The following is a 20,433-nucleotide window of genomic DNA, read 5'->3' on the forward strand; positions in this document are numbered from 1 at the left end:
AATATGGAAAAAACTATCTTTTGAATTGTTACCTAATTTTGTGCCATTAGGTAGAACTTATGAAATATAGCGAATTGCAATAGAATTTGTTAGGTTAGAATAGAATTATAGAATAGAATAGAATAGAATAGAATAGAATAGAATAGAATAGAATAGAATAGAATAGAATAAAATAGTTAACTAACGTATAAGCTAACATTAGGCATTCATAAATAAATCTTTTAAGGGACAATGGAATAGATTTTAATTTGAACTCAAATAATAATATTCATTTATTCATTGACAAACAAAGCTGTTGATGTAGAACAACAAAACAATAGATAACGTAAAAAACCCCCCGATTCACAGCACAGAGCAGAAAGTGACGTTATTAGTTCTAACGATAAAAAAAATACCTAGAATTGTTAAAAGAAAAGTAATAATGATAAAAACAACGGGAGACAATTACATTTAAAAAAAAAAAAATGTTTAAATACTTGAAAATAAAAATATCCAATGAAAATGAAATTCCTTTAAAATATAATACTTCTTGTTTTATTTTGATTTTGTAAAGAAACATTTTGTGTTAGTCTCTGACCCGTTGGGTAAACGTTTATTAAGTCCTGTCAGCCATTTCTAACTCACAGCAGGGTGAAGGCTTAGTATTTGTTTATTCGTTTAAAATCAGTTGATAATTATTGACATGTATATTTAGTACTTTTTGATGTATTAAAAAATAAAATTTGAAATACCTATTAATAGAAGGTAATTCTAAATTTCTTGTATAGTGTATATTGGAGAAAATAGCATGTATTAGTACATCTATAAGAAAACATCTAGCATATAAATAACGAAAACTTACCAACAGCCAGGATTTGGGAAAAGAGTTTGAAACTGAGTTTGAAATCTTAAGCGATTGTTTAGTTGTACTTCGTATTTGATTTGTAAAATAATGCAATGATGCATTCACGTATTTTTTGTTTTATCTAACATTCATAAGTAGTATTATTTTTATTGTTTACGTCATTATGTCCTTCTTTAGAATACAAGGGATACAAGCCTTGGTGCGCTTCTTCAGTATGTTCAAGGCCATGGCGATGATCTTGTTGAAAGGAGGTTGGAGGTAGCGTGGCAGGAAGCGATCAAAGTTGTTTCATTTCGGGCGCTTGCAATTGTTTTGTGTCTTGAGAGACCGGGCGGTTTCCTTCCAGGCTGCCCACAGGTTATTTTCAGTCCACACTTTGCGGACAAAGCGTTTGGGTGGCATGTGTGGCAACAATATTTGTTTAATGCCTAGCCGTCGACAACGGCGAACAGGTGGCGACCATGACTATGCGACCAGTTTATCGAGTCCCTCGAAAGGCATGACGATAACTTTAATATTATACAAACCAATTGATGCGATAGTGTGGTAGTATAGTATTGATAAGTATGGTATTTCATGAAAAAGTAAAGCATTTCTATTCTTGTGTAGTCCGCTTGGCTTCAGGCTTTTTAATTGCAATTGAAGGCAACAAAATAATGTTTATAATTAAAGATATTTAAAGATATTTGAAGCTAAGTCAAAGGCATGACGAACGAGTTTGTAATTGATTAATAACAATAAAGAATATATGAGAAAATGAAAATCAAATTTGGGTTTTTTAAATTGTTGTTTTATTTAAGATGCATGTGCCTAGAGTAGTGGCATCTTAGAAAATACAATTGACATGATGCTTCGAAGATTAAAGTTAAAAGTCGAGCGAGTGGGGAATAAATGTTAAAATATTTCATTTGCGCTTCATAAGAAAGGAATGAAATCAAGTAATTTGTAGAAATTGTAATGCTTTTTAATTAAGTTTTTTGCGGAACGGTTTATTCAGATGTTCTGACGGTTTTCATCTGCAGCCCAATCATCGTCCTGGCTGTGTCCTTCAAATGCGAAGCATTTTCAGTCTGTGTCTAATTATTGATTCGAAAGAATTAGTCTAGTACTGCAGTTGATATTCATCATCAATCACGTTCCCCACACATCTCTAGCCCGCACATCAAGCTTAAAAGGGAACTGAGCAGTGCGCACGGAGTTTGTCTGTCAAACGCACTGTGCAAATATTTCATTAATTTTTCAGGCATGCTCCTGACACGCCGACAAACAGTGGCCCTTTGAAGTGCAAATAAAGCAGCTGGCATTAAGTGTAATGAGCGGCCAAAAACACACAGACACACACAGATACATAAATACAGCCACAATTTGGCCTTTCGCTTGACTTCGATTTATTAGGGGCTGGCTCAAAAGGATTAACGCGCGACCAACGGCGTAAGCCAAAATAATTAGTGGTTAACGATTTTTTCTTGCTGTGATTTTTTTGTTGTAGTTTTTTTTTTTTTTACTTTTGGATAAGTTTGCGTTCGTGTTGCTGTTTTTCATAAATCTGCTCGCTGTAAATATTTGCGTGCGCACTTGAGCGTGCAATTGAAAGGAGCAGCCGTGAATACAAAAGCCAGCTCTGGAGTACCATTAATTTCAATTAATTTGATTTATGGGGAATAGCTAAAGCGAGGCTCAAAGTGAAATTGGCGCACATTAATAGATTTGCAGCTACAGCTGCTTGGTTTTGTTTATCGGCCACAAGTTCTTGTTGTTGTTATTGTTGTTGTTGTTGTTGTTTATTAATTGTTTGCTATTTTGTGCGTATAATTGCTGCGGTTAATTTTGGTCAGTGCTTTGAGGGCCGTCAATCAGAGTGGAGCAGCACACACAGTCAAAAGGATTTACATTCGCAAACTAATTATGGCAGTAAGACAGGCGTCGGTCCAATTAATGGAGAGCCATTTTTCCGTGGCAGCCAACACTTGAAATTTGTTATACCAATTAGGATTTTAATTGGCTGCGCCCACTTTCCGGCTCATTGCTATCAATTAATTGTGCAATCCGTACTACTACTTGTAGTGCGCCTGAGTGTGCCTGAGTGTTAAGGTTAGCATTTGGGTGTGGGCTGTCTGAGGGCGTCCCAAAAACTGCGCTTTTGCATAACAGCTGGGGCGACAAGTCGATAATTTGCATGCCCGGCTTGAACACAAATTGCAAAAGCCAAACAAAATGAGTGTCTAATTTTGTTAAATGCGCGAATGTTCGTTCGTAGTTGCAGACATCGTTGTTGTCACTGTTGTTGTTGTTGTCTTTGTCGTCGTGTGGCAATTACCTGTCTGGGGCACAGGAAAAGCTGCAGCAGCAAAAACAAATAATTTGTTTACACAAGCGGCAACGAACTTTTGAACTTTTTGGAGCCAGTTGGAGTCATTCATTCAGTGATCCAGCCATCTAGACAGACAGACAGACAGACAGACAGACAGACACCAGAAACTAGACAGAGCGACAGACAAGTAGGCATTGAGACACAGTCCCTACAAACATTGAGCGTGTTGCTGTCGCTACTGCAGTCGCAGATTGTTTGCCTTTTCACGTCCGCCATGTCACTCTCTTGGCCCGGTCGCCTGCAATGAAATTGCAAGTCGAGCGCGCTTAAAGCGTCACATTAAAAGCATTTTATGTGGCATGTTTCTATTGTTTGCTTAGTATATACTCTTAACATTTGAAAGAGTACCTATATCAATGCAAAGAGACATAATCTCCATATAACTGATAAGAAGGGAAGCTCTTTCAAACACCCTAGATGTGGAAGAACTACCAAAAATACCTGAAACAAATTCTAGTTTAAATTCTAATTCATAGCTAGACAAATTATATTGTAGACTATTTAAAATGTAATCGTTTCGTGGCTTATTTCCATGACATATTTGCACAAAGTAACTACTACTACTACTTGTATTGCTGTCTGAGAAGGGATAAGTTATATTTTAAATATAAAGACAACAAATAAGAATGAACTATTATTTTAATAATGATGCATAATTTGTGTCTTTGTTGTTGTTGTTTTCAAAATGCTTTACTACATGTATTTGAGATGATCTAACGAATTATATTATTATTATTATTACTAACATTAATAGCGTACTCGGCTAAAAATGTTAGCTTTAGGACGTCTTTCGTTGCCAACACAACTTCGATTTATCCGTTTTGCATGCAGAGTTGTATTTTATATATACTACTTGTGAACTGAATTCAATATTTTCCTATTGAAAATAAAAATTTTTGAATTCTTGCTTATCCAAACGCAACGAAACTGCGCAGCATCAGTCACGAGACTATTTTGAATATTTCCAAAAAATTTCATCACAATCGGTTGAGCAGTTTTGGAGTCTATGTATGTACATACATACATAGTTAAATTTTCCAATACCAATAATATAATAGACGCTGCTTGTGAAATAATTGAAAAAAAGTTGCTCAAAGCAGTGTCTGCGAGGGCTATTGTTGGCCAGCACATTGCAGTTCTCAGGTTTCTGGTAATCACATAATTTGAAACTTTCAAGAAACTTTCGGTGAGCAGAGTATGTGCCCTTCGTGGCATCTACATAAGTGCTACATAGCTATGCTTTCTTTCTTTTGCACAGTGCCTTTCAACTTGCCATGTCCGTGGCACTCTACTTGTAGAGCATTTCAACTCTACACCTCTGCCCTATGTTGCTCCTGATTTAATTTCGTTCGCAGGCCGGGCCCAAAATGGCTTGACAGCTGACAGCTGCACTGCCTTCAAAAGCAAACAGAATTGACAGATGAACTGACAATTGATTTTTCTTGTTGTTTTCACATGCAAAACTTTTACCAAAAACTCAAAATGCATTGAACGCAATTAAAAGACTGCCTGTAAGAGAGTGTAGTAGGGGCGTGGCAGGAGCAATAAAAATGCAAATTGCATTTGCCAAGTCAATAACTATTAGGCAAAGCCCCAAATGTACCCAAAAAGCAGCAACAAAAAGAAAACAAAATAAAACAAAAAACCCAAACCCAACACACAACCGCAACACCAACAGCAAGATTGGGCAAAGCTGTTATTGCTGCGTCCATTACCTTCGGCAACTTTTGCAGCACTCGCCCTTTCACTATATAGCCTTTTCACAGTTTACATACGTACGTATATATGTACGTATGTATATATACTTACAATAAACGTGCATACGCAAATACACACAAACAAACAATAAATATGTATATGTGTATATAGATTTTGGCTGTGCAACTACGTTGGGCAAATAACAATTTCAATTTCGCGTATTGAGCGTAGCGTAAATTCAAATTTTGTGCAGGCCTTTGGGCGCCGGCAACCTAAAAGGCTCCACACGCGCGCTCACACACACACACACACACACAGATACAGAGAACACTCAGTGCGACACTCAACAGCAGTGTGAACGTCAACGTCAACGTCTGTGGCAGCGGCAACGGCAACGGCAGCGCCTGCGTCGTTTTGCTTTTCACACTTGCAAAAGTTTTCTGTTGTGTGCCTTTAGGCGCGCAAACTCGTGGCGCTCATAAAAAGCGCGCTAGCTTGGCAAAAACTAACAATAATGACAGCAAATCAATATCATTGCAGGCAACCAGAGCAGTGCCAGCAGCGGCCAATGTGTCCAATAGCCCGCGGTTGCCACAAAGTAAAAGTACATTGTAATTCAAGTAACCTCTGCCAGCCCCCCACAACCCCTCCACACGCCCATCATCAATGCCAGCGCTTAGTCATTTGCATTCGTGGCGCGTATTGAATACGAGTCGGGGCCCTGGGACATATATTGAGCGCTCATATTGTGCTCGGGCAGTTTCAGTTTTATGGTTTCGTTCCTTTCATCTGAAGCTGTACTCGAACTCCCCCCACCCCACCATTTACGATCCACCATTTGCCATTCAGGCAGACATTCATTCGCTCACACACTCACCATTCATTGAAAGCCGTGCAATGCACTGCACTTGAATCGCAGCACAAAAACAATATTTGTGCGGCCATTTTGTTGTTACCACAGTCATCCCAATCCAGCCTACACACCTACACACACACACATACACATACACGCACCCGCAGCCACAGTCAGAGTTTCCAACATGCCATATGCTATTCAGTCACGCATTCATGCGGCAGAAGATGCAATTGATTGTAGTTGCTTGTTTGTTTGTTTTGAATTTTTTCCTGACCATTGCTGAAGTAGGGACATACGAGCTGCTGGACCATGGACGAGAATTGCCAGAATACCAAACAAATATTAGCACTAAGTTATGAAATTTCATTAAAAAACTGTTATCATCAAAATGAACTTATTTTTAGTTACATTTTGCAACAGAATGAAAATTTGTGCAATAATGCTTCAATGCCTGTTTAGCCAACGATTTCAACTGTTTACATTTTTAATTGGAAATTAGATACGTAATTTGATTGTTTGTTGCACCTCCGCACATACTCCAGATAATTCTAGATATTTATATGACTATTTGCTAGTTCTTTTTTTTTTTTAGTAAGTATTGCTTTTAGAATGTGTTGCTGCATTCATTAAGTTTGTTCATTTAATGGGTATTTATGAAATTTTTAATTACATGTAGTACTTCCAATGTAATTAAAACTATAGGCATTTCAACAAATCAAAAATGATTATTTCATTTATTCAGCAAGTCATTTTGAGCTTCACAATTGTTTAGTTATTTTATATACCCGTATATACATACAAGTATAATTATATTTTTATATACAAGCCGCGTTTCAAATTTGTAAGAATAAGAACACAATATTTATTATCACCGATCAATTTATTTATTCCTTATGAGCAAGTTTTTAATGTTACTGCTGTTAAGCTGATCTTAATGGAAGATAACCCCAATGAAAAGATTCGATTGTTAAGGGTAAAATACATTTGTTATTATTGTTAAAATAAAATTTTTATTCAACTAACCCTTCAGCATTGCAGTCAAGAAGATTTTTATGAAGTAGAATTTCCTGGCTCAGTAAATTAGTTGAATTAATTTTTCTCTTACAGTAAATTAACTTTGTATTTATTGCTATAACATTTAAGTGTGCTATCACCTATTAATGTTTTATTTTTATTTTCAGGTGAGTAAGACTGGAAGATGGAGTAGTCTTCGATGTATTTATTCTTTTGGACTTTGAAATAAATGTAAGCATACTTAGAAATAAATAAAATATTGCGCGTGGAATCAGAACGAAGTTCTACAATTGTGGACAATTTCTAATTCAAGCTGAGCTTTTTAAGAAACCAATATTTATCTAAAAAGTGAGCAAAGTCGAGTGCTAAAAATGATTCGTCATTAGTTCAAAATTGTACCCAATTCATTTTGGAAATACTTGTGTACTTTTAAAATTAGAAACTTGATAGGAAATATAGAAACTTCTACTTGAATTTATAATGATTAAATTTTAAAAAGTAATCAAAGCAATACAAGAAAAATATGACTTTAATTCTTACTAACTTTACTTTTTTCTACCTTATGCAAAATAACATTTAATTAGATAAGTTCCTATATTGTGGAAGAACCAAGTAATATGCAAGATCCAATAACCGCTGAGATGATTTCCCTTTTCAGAGCAAGTGAAAAGATAGTCCTATTGGAGTTGCTTTAATACACATAATAAATAACTAAAGGGAATCTATTATATCTTTAATAAGGAATATTAAAGAACTTCCAAAATCCCAACACACACATACATACTTGTATTTCTATTTTCTTAGTTAAATAATTTGTGTTTAAACAGAACTTCAACTGCGATGCTTAGCCCTTGATTGCAATTTTTTTTTGGGAACAATGAAGACGAATTCCATCCATGGTGAGGTTTTATTTTTTGCATTTCTGGTTTGTAATTAAGCGTTTCTCCCACGCTTACATGGACCATGCAGTGCCTGCACGTTTATTATTATTTTGTTGTTTTTGTTTTTTTTTTTGTATGCAACTGCTGCCAAATTGTTGCAGCTTTTTTGATTTATTTTGCTGGGTTTGTTGGTTTATTTTTATTTTTGGTTTTAGTTTGCTGACATACTTTGTTTGCGAACTTTAAGTGGACGTCGCTTGCACTTTTCTTCGTAGCTTGTGCTCGTTTGCTTTTATGAGCAGCCATGCAACATGCCACATGGACATCATCTCACATAGCCAGCCCGGCGAGCAGGTAAAAGGCTAAAAAAGCTGGCAGCTGTTTAAAAACCAAAGCCAAATGCAATCCATGGGTTGCACGATGGGAAATATGAGACGTAAAGTGTGTCGTTCAGATGGGTTGCTGCTGCTGCTGTTGTTGTTGTTGTTTTTGTTGTTGCTGCTGCTGCTGGCAGACTAGCCAGCCACGCGTTGCGGCAATGTTGACTTGCTGTCGTCGTCGTCGTTGCCATTGTTGCAGATGGCGATGTTGCAGACGCCACCGACGCATTGTTGTGACAACTGTTGTTGCTGTTGTTGCTGCCGGGACTGCTGCTTCTGCTGCTGCTGCTGCTGCTGATGCTTTATGTAGTAGCTATGAAGGTACCTATGTGTAGCTAACAGATATGTATGTACTCGCATGTATGTTTGTATTCGTAACTGTGCAAATGCCTTTTAGTCAGCAGCTTGAAAGTGAAATTTTCACATACGTTGATGTCGTCAGCGTTGTCGTCGCTTCCGGCTCTTGTTGTGCACACAAACTGTCCACCTCAGCTCTGCTCAGCTCAGCACTGCCTGGCCCTGCTCCATCCATAGTTTCTCAGTTTTATTGTTACCTTTGCAATCATGCCAAGTAGCTGCCAAGTCAGTCGCAGCGTTCGCGTTGCATGTGGAAAGTGAAATTGTTGCCAGCGAGTAGCAATTGCTTCTAATTGTTATGGCTGCAAGGGCTGCTCACCAACGCTCGCTTCGCTCCACTCAACTCAACTCAATTCCACTCCTCTCCAGACCACTCCACTCCACACCTCACTTCACTTCAGTCACCCGCTATTAAGTTAGAGAGCTTGCATTTATTTTGTGCCATTTTATGACCAGCAGCGCACGTGTGTGTCTGGCTGTCTTGGTGGTGTGTGTGTGTGTGTGAGTGCCACATTTTCCAAGCGCACATTTAAATGCCAAGTTGCCGGGAGGAAGGGCAGCAACAATTTAACATTTGACTTGCACCCGCGGGACCAAATGCAATTAAACGATAAGCGGCGACCAAAATGTTGACAAGCGTGCGGGCAAGTTGATTATGACAAATATTTCGCGGACATTAAATACAAAAATTATATATACATATACAAATAAAAGGGATTTTTTCTCTCCTTTATTTGTGCTTCTCTCCGCAATAAAAATAATGTAAATGTAAATTGGCATATTAACGTGGCCGTAACAGCAGAGGCGGCGGCCAATGTCCAAAAGAGCAACAAAATTATCGCGATAAACGGAAATAAAGCATTGACAAACGCGTGCGTTCACAAACACATGCACACATACTTATATAAATGTACATATAAATGCGTGTACATGTATGTATATGCATGCTCGCACATATTAAGTCCTCCATGGAGAGCAATTACGTTGAAAGGACGAAGCGCTGAAGCTTCAGCATCAGCATCAGCAACAGCATCCGCATCCGCAGCCACGCCAGCCGCAATGAGCTGCGCCGGCAGCGAGGGCGAGCGTTAAAAGTTAACCGTTATTTGAGAATGGATACGGCATACCTTTCTATATAATGACGAGCAGATAGTATCAGACTCGTCGACAAATATAGAGCAGGGAAGTACTCTGACAGTACCTATAACAATTTCCTGCAAGAATCTGAAACGGGGGTGTGTAATCTTTTGGATTAGAATTTCGTTAAAATTTGGCTCAAAAACTGTACGTCTATTGAGATGAGATTTCAAAGAATTTGCTTAGAAATGGGAATGCAATACTTACTTATTTTATTTATAGCAATACATGTATTCATATAAATAAGAAAAGATATGGGTGTTGGAGATACTCGTACCGCTAATAAGCAGGGCTTATGCAACATGCATCTATATTTTTACTTGTGGGCCACAAGTAGAAGACAATACATATGTCTTTAAAGAAAGAAAACGCTGGTTGTAAAGTTGATTGACATTTAAAATGTTAGTGGGGAAAAGGGCATGATTTAAAAGCAATTGCTAATGCTTTATATATAGTGAAGCTATGTGCGAGCAGATGTCAAGTAATAATGCTTTTAAAACTAGTCTCTGTCATAATGTTGAAAAGCAGTTAGAACCACAATATCTTTAATTATATCATCAATCAATCAAAAACAGAAATCGCATTGCGAATAGCTTTACATATGTATTTTATTTTTTTAGAACCAGAAGGTTTAAAAGCTGAATTCATATAGGCCCAGCCTCTATTGTAAATAGTTCCTTTCCAACGGAAAATTTATTGGATTTATTGGCAATATGATTCTATATCTAATTTTGATATTATTTAACAACATGCGACGAGAATTGATTATTAATTTACTGCACTCGCTCACATAAGGGTTAATCGTGCCTGCCAGCGACAGGGTCGGGCGATCAACGCCCACTAACAGTTGTCCGGCTCCAAAGTGTCCTTTGCGCGCTCAAGACTCATACTCGAGTGGGTGGGAGTGCTTTATTTTTATTTAATGCTGCATTTCCGTATCCGCTTGCTGGGCGTATGGCGTATACGCACTGTATGTTAATAACTGCCGGCATGTCCTGCCTGCTTCCCGTCACTTGAGCTGTCAATTACAGACTTTTACATTTCTTGGTTTACATTTTGTATGCCCTTGCTTGTGTCGGCGTCGGCATCGGCATCGACGTCGGCGATGGCTTTGGACGCTGCGCTTTTAAGCAGATTAAAGATACTTTGCGCATTGTCGCCGTCATCTCCTCGTCCTTCCTTGTTCATTTAATTTACCTTTTTATCTCGAATTGCCTCAGAGTTGTCCACGCAGCCGTCGGCCCTCATCGTTGTCCTCATCGTCCTTGCCATTCGCATTGACAGCAAAGTCATTAAATTTATTTTTGTAACTGCTATCCTGTTGGCCATTTTTTGTTCGTTTCTCCTTCTCTCTGTTTTTTTTTTTTTTGCATTTCGAGCATTGTAAAATTGTAGGGCATGTATTTTATTTGGCTATATGCGCGTATTCAGCGTGTGACACACGAGGTCAGAGGGCGCCCCCCACTCCCCTCCAGAACCCCCTCCGGCCACACTGCCACTTGTCACTTCATTTCTTCAGCGTTGAATTCATTTTATTTGCAATCAGCGGGTAGGGCCAGAGCAACTAAAAAAAAAAAATATAATGTTAAAATATAAATTGGGTCGCTAGACTTACTCGCCGCTGCTGTTGTTGTTCTTGTCGTGCGCTGCCTGGACAGCTGCAGCATCATCAAAAAACATTCTTTATCAGTTGACGGCCAACCCACCTGGCCAGCCTCCTGGCCTGCCCTGGTCTGGCCTGAGCTGGCCTGGACTGGCTCTGCCTGCCATGTCCTGCCCGCTCGCTTTTATTTACTTTAGCGCAATTTTTCGCGCGCGCACTTCGTTTGTTAATTTGATTTTTATCTTTTTTTCATTTTTCACCGGACCGGTAGAGAACGCTAGACAAACTGCCGGCAGAAGGGCGGCCAAATGGACAAATGGGCAGGTGGGCACGTCGAAAGAAGGAAGACGGAAGACGGAAAGAGGGAGCGCGGCCGGATGGCCGAGTCCACTAGCTTGGCATCTCATTTGCACTTTCTGCTTGCTCTTGTCACTGTTTTTCTTTTTATGTTTTATTTTTAGTTAATTTTATTACATGCCACTTTTTTTTTTTTTTTTTTTTTGCTACAACAGCTATCGCATTTCTGAAAAATGTGCATTTTTTGTACAAATCTCTGGACAATATTTGCCCTGTCTTGCAGCTGCACACTAACAATGCCAAAACTTGCCAAATTTTCAGCAAAACTTGTAATATTATCATTCGCGTTATGGCTTGCATATTACTGCTAATCTTGAAACAAAACAAAGCTTAGCATTTCACACCTTTTGGCCCCTAATTAGCGCTACTTATTGCCCTCACCGACTTCTGGGCCAGGGCCAAAGATGCTCAACGCTCAATTGTTGTTGTTGCCCAAAAGACGCCCAGGGAGGTCAAAATGCCACTAAGAATCTACAAAAAAGTTTCTCGTTCGCTGCCCCGTACCAAGAAGAACAAAAAAATTACCAATTATGCGCTGCACCCTAATTGCTTCCTGGCCATGCCTTTGTCGTAGTTGCTCCCTACTTGATTTTTATAATAATGATACCGGATATTTAAGTAGTTGCGAGCATAAGCTGCAGACAACTAACAGTAAAAGCAATAATAATAGCAACATTCTATGCAGCGTCTTGGCCTTTTGTGTGGAGAAAAAATCTGAGCAGTACAAAAGCTATGTAGAGGCAACAACAACGGCATGTGCGATGACAGTGTACAGTGGATGGGAGAACTGGAACTGTGCACAAAATACAATACCTAGAAGGCCATTTGGGAGCATTGTTTTTATTAGGAAGTATACTCGAAACAAACAAGTTAGGAACTTAATGGTTAACATTCTTACTGGACTCGAACTGAACTCGAAGACTGAGAAGACTCTTCAGTGGCAAATGATTATTCTAGAACTAATGTATGAAAAGTCTGCTTTGAGTTTAAAGACAACATTAGTGTGGGCTTTAATCTTTGGATTACATTATAATAGTCGACAAATCTATTTAAGAATATGCTGAAATGTATTTTCGCGAACATCTGTCTCTTTCACTGATGTTATGCGATTTAAAAAAAAAAATTTAAACAATGTACTTCTGCTTTTAAGTAGAGGAATTAAAGTAATTTATTTACTTCGTTTGAATAAAAGTACTCTTATGTATATGCTTATATTGCTAATGCTTCTATTAAAGTGGAAGGTGCTCGACCATGCTTTCAGGTCTGAGAAGTCCATTGTGGGGTCTGCTTTTGACTCGCGGAGTTCTATTCTGTAGATTTTCCTTTCTGCGGAACATTTGGTTCATTTCGACCTGCAAGAATGGTCGAATTTCCTTTTGTTTGTTTCATATTTTGGTTAAACTTAGACCCATTAATGCTCCTTTTACGATTGGGCCGCATGACACCTTGAGCGATGATCAGAAACCATTACCATTCAACGTGACTACAGTAGAGTAGTTAGCTTAAGAGTCAATCGACTTCAGCTTGAGGATTTTTTCCTTAACCTTGAGTCAAAAACCGTCGTACAGATAAATTAGTTCCGGACAACAAAAGGCATAATACTTTAATGTTTTCTATGTATTCAATAACTTAAATATTCATTTTACAATTTGTTGGCCTCAGGCGACTGACTGGCATGTTCGAAACTTTGTTTAAACTTTTTGTTACCAAGCTTTCCAGATAGCAAAAGTTTTGAGGAACTCAATTGCAATTTGATGCCATTGTAGAGCGCCTTGCCCCGAAAAAGTGCTTTAAGCCAAAGCAGTTGGAGTCATTTGTGCAGACTCTAATGATTTCCGCCAACTTCCGGTCCTCGTTGCTGTCGTTTCGTCTTATGCTCTGACAATGCTGCGTATGCTTAACCCAAAAGGTTATGTGAGCGATGCAGACAATGGCAGTGGGTCGTCACTTTTGAGTTTCAATCGCGCTGATTGCTATATTGGTTTAACTGAGTGCGTGTGTGAGTGTGTGTGTGATAAAGAAATTATTGTAATATGCTGTGCTGAAATTTAATCAAATTATACGAACATATATCTAATGGAAATAAAACGCTCGCGCGCACACGCACTCTAAATGAAATTATCTGACAAAACACGCTGTCGTTATTAACGCTGTGTGTTGTGCTGGGCTTTGCAAATCAAATTATATATAATTGATCATCATTTAGCAATTTACAGGCAATAAAATGGCATAAACAAAACAGCAAGAAAGTGAGGCAAATCCGCGTGTACTTACGACGTGGCTTATTCAATTTAATGTGGAGCTGAAAATCAGCAGAGCGTGCGAGTGAGAGAGCGAATTATACTATATTTAGAGATAAATATGGCTCAGACAATAGCTTGCACATGCAATAGCCAAATTACGTGCCAACAGCAACAATGGGAAAATACAACAGCAACAACTACAACAACTGAACAACAGCAAAATCTACAAAAATAGAAAAGATGATCAAACTCGTTTTTTTGACTGGTTCCCATAATCAAGCGCCTCAACTTTAGACAACTGCCGTGTGAATTTTAACAACAACTGCAACTGCCGTCGACTGGCAGCAGCTTTTCGGCAGACTGCATTGCATTTTTTACACACACATATATATATAGTATATATACACACATATGCAGTGAAATATATGCACATACTCCTCTCCTCGATGCGCTTACAATGCAGTGCCGTATTTGCTTTTGTTATTGTTGCCAGTGTTGCCATTTACACAATATTTCACGCATTCGTGCACATCGTTTTTGTTGTGGCTGTTGTTCTTGTTGTTGTTGATTTTGGGGGCGGTGAAGGAGGCGTCCGACCGCCCGCCCGACCGACCGACCGCCCGACCACTCTGCCATAAAATTGCGCACCATTTTGCTTTGGCTTAACAAAACTGGTTACAGCTCGGGCGCTGTTTGCCAGCGAGTGCAGCATAGCAGAAAATTATGAGTTAATGGATTTAGTGTTAAAAAAAAACACACACTTTTATTTTCCTCTTACACAATTGCAACAACAATCGCAAACGGCGTCATGCCATGCGGCTTGTTTGGCTTTTGTTGACAACATTATATATTTTTGCTACTGTTTTTACCGTTGCTATTCTTGTTTTTGTTGTAACTGTTTTTGTTGTTGTTGTTGCTACTATTGTTAATTGACAGAGCATGAAAGTGTTGAATGTTGTCACCGGCACGCTTCTTGGCCATTACGGGATCCACCAACATACGAGTACTCGAAAATGAAAAGGTTCAAGTTCAATGCTAAAGCGAAAGTTGATTCAACCAGACATAGAATAGGATTCTGACAATCTATTTGATATGATGAGTATTCTGAGCTATAACGTTTAACTGCTTAGGACAGAAAGAAAGTTGTATTGCTAAATCGGTTCTTTGTCGACTAAACTGACTCAATGTGCAGTGTGCAGCGTTCTTTCAACGTTTAGGCATATCTACTATATTGTTTTAAAGCTGCCCAGAAACTTATTCAAGGTGATATTAATCCCAGAAACTGGCCCAATAGTATACAATTAAGCCAAACAGCCAGCGACTGAACTGACTCCTCTACCTCAATACGTTTAATAATAATAGCTAAACATAGATAAAACCTCAATGGAAAGCAACAAATCTTATTAAACCTGTCTCCATTCCTTACAAAAAATATGTATTTCATTGATTAAAAAACACTCTAAATTTTCGAAATAAAATAAAGAATTATCAACCCAAAGAGACATATGTTTATATACATTATTAACATGTTTGTATGGTTGGTCAATTTTTATTTTTCAAAATAGGCTGCATTCGCCTTTTTTATGCAAAGTGGACCTCATAGTTCAGAGCATCTCTAACAAAACATATTCCCTATTGGCTCTGAATTAATAAACTTCAAACATATGTGGAGATACCTTTTACCTTTATTTTAACAATGAATGATATCTAATTCTTAGCTTTCCTTGGCAGACTTCTGGTTTTACTACACTTGAAGAAGAACTAATGTCTAATTGAAGCAATTTCTCAATTAATAAGAATGTTGGTATGTGGAAACAATAATCTTAGCACGTAAATTTTGTCTGCCACCTAGATTTCTTATTATGAAGTTTCTATAAACATTATAGTAGTATAGTTATGTTCATCACACTTTGTATCTTCTTACTTTTATTTTTTTAAATTCAAAAGTAAAGTACACATGTTAAATATTATGGGAAAGCAATTTACGCGTATATTCTTCGATTGTTAAATCGAATCAATGAACGATCAAAGGAATTAAAAGCAACGAAAACTCTGCGCAGAGAAAGAGAGCAATCCATGGAACTGAACAAAAATCTAATAAAAATGTTTTGTGGATGATGTGGCGTGGTGCCGGGGTGGCAGGCAGTCAGGCGCATAATCAATGTAATTAAATGAGGAAATTGTTTTGCGAAAACTCATTTGGCACTTGACACTAAACGCGCTGCACTCTCGAAACCCAACTGCTTGCAACGGCTATTAGACATGCTACACACGCCAGGCCGGCAGACAGTCAGTCAGACAGTTAGTCAGACAGTTAGTTAGTCAGTCAGTCATTCATTCATTCATTTAAGCATTCAAAGAATCGAAGCCAGAGGCAGTGGCGGTGGCAGCTGTGGAGTACGGTTTCATTCCGCCACAAGCCCGTGCCCTTTATGAGCCGCACACGCGCATTACGCCTTAACCGAAATTCGCAATTATTTAGCGTAATTGCTTTTAATACACAAAATTCGGCAACCACATAATTAGAAAATTGGGAAATAAATGCACTTTGCAAAGTGCAATGAGGAGGAGCGCCTGCTGGCAGGAGCTGGCAATAAAGTGAGCGCGTTGTTCAACAATTTCAATTTGGGTTTCAAGTGGCGCCAATTTTGGCTGAGGATGCGGCAAACGCTTCAAAATTGCTGTTGTTGTACGCAGCCATATTTAACGCTGATTTCAATTGTGTGTGTGAGTGTGTGTGTGTGTGCATTTTGTTTGAGCCAAGTTCTGAGTGGGCGCCTGCTAAGTGCTAGTTGTTGACATTGTTTTGGGATTTGCTTTGGTTTGCCGCTCACAATCAAATGAATCCCATTTTAAGCAGCTTTAAATGCAAATTGCAAATCCATTTAAATGCCATTGTCAGTGTTATTGTTGTTGTTGTTGTTATTGTTGGCCAGTTGGCCGCCTGCTTGTGCGCTTGGATAGTTTCTATAATCAAATTAAATACTCGCACAAATTTCATTTTAGTGGCCAAATAAAAAGACGCACTAAAAAGAAACTAATATTGGATACTACTGCATACAGCTCAAAATACATAAATGCACTAAACTAATATTAATTTCTGCATAAATTATTTCAAACACAAATCCGCTTTATCGGCATAGTGGTTGCATTTTGGCCAGTTTGGTTTGATTTCATTAAGCTTTAAATATTTGAACAATTTCTATTTAAAATGCATATGCAGGCAATTGCATTTTTAAATGGTCTGCGTGTTGGGCTTAATACTATATGTTCATAATATATTTTCAATGTTGTTTGGTTTTTGTTCTGCATGTTTAGGTATTTTACATTAATTTATTTGATTTTCCAATCGACTGCGGTTCGTTTTTAGTGCTCAACTGAACGAGCGTGGCTGATGATGTGAAAACATAAATAAGCCTATGCTGCAACTTGTCTTAAAGTGTAAAATATGTTGAAGTTTTTAAGTTGTTCATAGCTTTATTTTTCCTTTAAAAAAACACTAGTATACTTAAGTAGTCACATTTCAATCCTATGTGGATAGAGCTGCACTCTACACGAGAAAGAAAGCTTGACTCACTATAAAAAACTTATATCTTAAATAAACGTATATCTATAAATAAAATTTTATCTTACTAGGAGTAATTTGTGTACCGATCGATGACAGGCTATATAAAATGATAAGGCTTTATAGTAAATATGTAAGCTCGATGTGCATATTGATAAGGCAAGTCTACATACCGAGTTAAGTATTGCTAGATGTTTTGGCTAAACAGTTCTCGCCATTCATACAGACGGACGGACGGATGGACAGACGGGCAGACAGATATTTCTATATCGATTCCTCTAGGACATTTTAGTATACATTTTAACCCTTCGAGTATAAGGTATATAGATAAAAAGCCATTTCAAGTTGGAAAAGATTGACGTATATGGTCTGTAATTAATTATGTTTATTTAATAAAGACGCCTAATTGGATATTGAGAAATGTAATGTAAATCATGGTGCCATTTATTACATTCTGAAAATATATGTCGCATTCATGGTGTAATATTTTTAATGGTCAGCTACCTTAGTTAAGTCACCGAGACTAACATTTGATTTGAATTCCATTTGTCAGGTTTACTTACAATATCGACAGTATTTGCTAAAAATAGAAGAAGCAGAGCTAAGAAACATAGTAAAGAAAGTAAGACTGCAACTCACAATATTTCTGACATCAGTTAATAAAGCCACACCGAATGTCAAAAAAAAAGATCTGAAAGCTCCCCAGTAAGCAATTGGCTTTTAAAATAATTGCAGAAAAGCTCTTTCTTAGATTTTGTGGGAAAGAAAAATTGAAAACTTCCTTACTTTAAACTACTTAGTATCAGACAAGAGTCCTTGGACTAAAATTATGGAAGCCTTAGGCATATTTTGCTGCTATTGCCGACAAATTATATGGACTGTATAATAATGTCTGCTAAAAAATGTCCAGCAATAGCAAATGCATCAATCATTTTAAATGCAAAGTAATTCCGACTTATACTAGCAGTCTTAAGCAGCCACAAAGAAATGCTTTGTGGTGTGGCGTTTACAATAAATATGTGTATTTGTGTCGTATTTGATAGACTTAACATGAATTCGAGAGATGGAATTAAATCAAAATTGTATGCAACGTGTCTAAGTATGTACATATTTTATTTGAGTAAAATTAAATCTGTTTTGATTTTACTCTGCTGCACAGCTTAACTTTGACGATATGTTATGAAATGTGCATACAAATGCAAATAAATCTGTTTGACTTACATTTCGATTTTATTTGAAGGTAAATAGGTTCCCGAAAAATTCATGAAAATTTATATTTATTAAGCTTTTTCCATGTAAGTTTTACTTTCAAACAAGTATTAATTACAACAACAACAAAAATGAAAAATAAATGCATATGCATGGAAGTAAATGCAGTATTTGTTGGTTTTTCGAACATCTTTCAATTTGTTTTTAATCGCTTTGTGCAAAAACTGCACATAGAACAATTTCTGTGAAATGGTTTATAAATTTTGTTTTAATAAATCGAATGACACATTTGCCCTTTAATTATTCCATTATACTTTGAGTGGCATTTGAACTTTGTGGCCAATATATATATATATATGGTTATATAGGAGTAGATTTGCGTTTGCCTGCAAATGTTGGCAGGCAACTTCCTCGTTTATTATTTTCGTTTTGCTTTGTTTTGGAAAGCAAAATTGCATATTTGCTTTTATTATAATAAATGCCAATTTAGTACCTCCAATTCAATTACGTGAGCACCGTGAAAATTTCCCTTTTAGTTTTATGCACAAGAGCCAAAACGTGCAGCGCCGTCTGATAATCTGCAGTCGATGATCGCAGACGAACGTGCGCTGCCTCGTGGGGTTCCCCCGCTGCGCCCCGAGAGCTTCCCGATGATCTAACGCTGTCGTTGACTTACGAGTTTCAGTTTCTGTTGATGGTGGTGGCTTTTGTTGTTGTTATTGTTGTTGTTGTTACTGTTGTTGCTGTTGTTGCAGTCGCACCGCAGGGCCCAACCATAATTATGTGCAGCGTATTTGCAATTTGCAGTAGCCATAAATTTGCGTTTATTGGAAAAGCAGTTAACGCTTTTTCTTGGGTGACTCGCGAAGTCCACATGCTCTCTACGACTGTGCAACTAACACAAAAGCTGTTGATTGTGAAATTTATATGCGGGTACTTAATAGGGGACCATGTGTTTAGGACCTTCACGATTTCAATCCATGTTTGTTCCGTTGTTTTTCATATTAAGTATTAAGAAAGTTGTTTAGGGACAAAGAATGGATTTGAATTCCTGATCTGCAGAACTCAAACAACAAATTGAGGTAGGCCTTTTCATTTTTCGAGCTGCTTATCTTTCGGTATGTGCGGCAATATTTTAATATTTTTAACTGTATTTATTGGAGGTGAAAGCACCTGATTTTGGATATCTCAAGAGAAGTAATACTTTTTCTATCAGCTTGTGCGAACATTATATGAGCTAGGATCTAAGTTGCTGAGAAGCATTCAGGAAGCTCTAATTATGCGTTCATACTTGTAGTCGGCAGTCTTAGAAGTCTGAAGTTCCTTTGTCTCTCCGCGAATTCTTCGCTGCTGACTGACGGGATAGGTAGACCCATAGGGTATGTCCATGAAGATGCTTCTTGCCCAGACTCGACAAAGGGTTGAACGGCAAAGAATCTTTGAAGAGGTGTTGTGAATCGAAGATCAACACCGAAGACGTATATGAGTGCTCCATGCAATGGACCTCTCCTTCCTTATAAAGTACATGCATTACTTGCTTTAGCTTTGTTTCATATATTCATCAAATTTTATTTCTTAACTGCCAGCATTTCAATAATTTGACTTCTATTCAAGCTAATGCGATAAAGATAGTACCAATTTTTTATTATTGTTTAAGTACTTCCGTTATTTTATGGGGGCACATGATTTATTTAAACATTTTTTGCACGTTCTACAAGCCGATTCCAATTTTGGGGGCTATGAGTCAATGCCTTGTATAAATAAAGTTAAATTATTGAGGTGCACATTTTATTAGTGAGTTTGGCTTATAAAATCAACCAGAGTTAAGTTAGGCTTTTAATTTGTTCCAAATAAAGTGTATAAGTATTATTTTGACATTCTAGAGAAACCAACTCATTTTGCGAACATACATATATTG

At 37.6% G+C, this 20,433-nt stretch overlaps 1 protein-coding gene across 1 annotated transcript in view; it reads left to right on the forward strand.

The window, feature by feature from the left end:
* The window catches only part of LOC115620667 (extracellular serine/threonine protein CG31145), a 131,895-nt gene that overhangs the window by 47,754 nt on the left and 63,708 nt on the right, over positions 1-20,433 (forward strand). The gene's annotated exons all lie outside the window — the stretch shown is intronic.

The sequence above is a fragment of the Scaptodrosophila lebanonensis genome, unplaced genomic scaffold (genome assembly GCF_003285725.1).
Source record: "Scaptodrosophila lebanonensis strain 11010-0011.00,11010-0021.00 unplaced genomic scaffold, SlebRS2 tig00000024-arrow-pilon, whole genome shotgun sequence".
Classification (NCBI taxonomy): domain Eukaryota; kingdom Metazoa; phylum Arthropoda; class Insecta; order Diptera; family Drosophilidae; genus Scaptodrosophila; species Scaptodrosophila lebanonensis.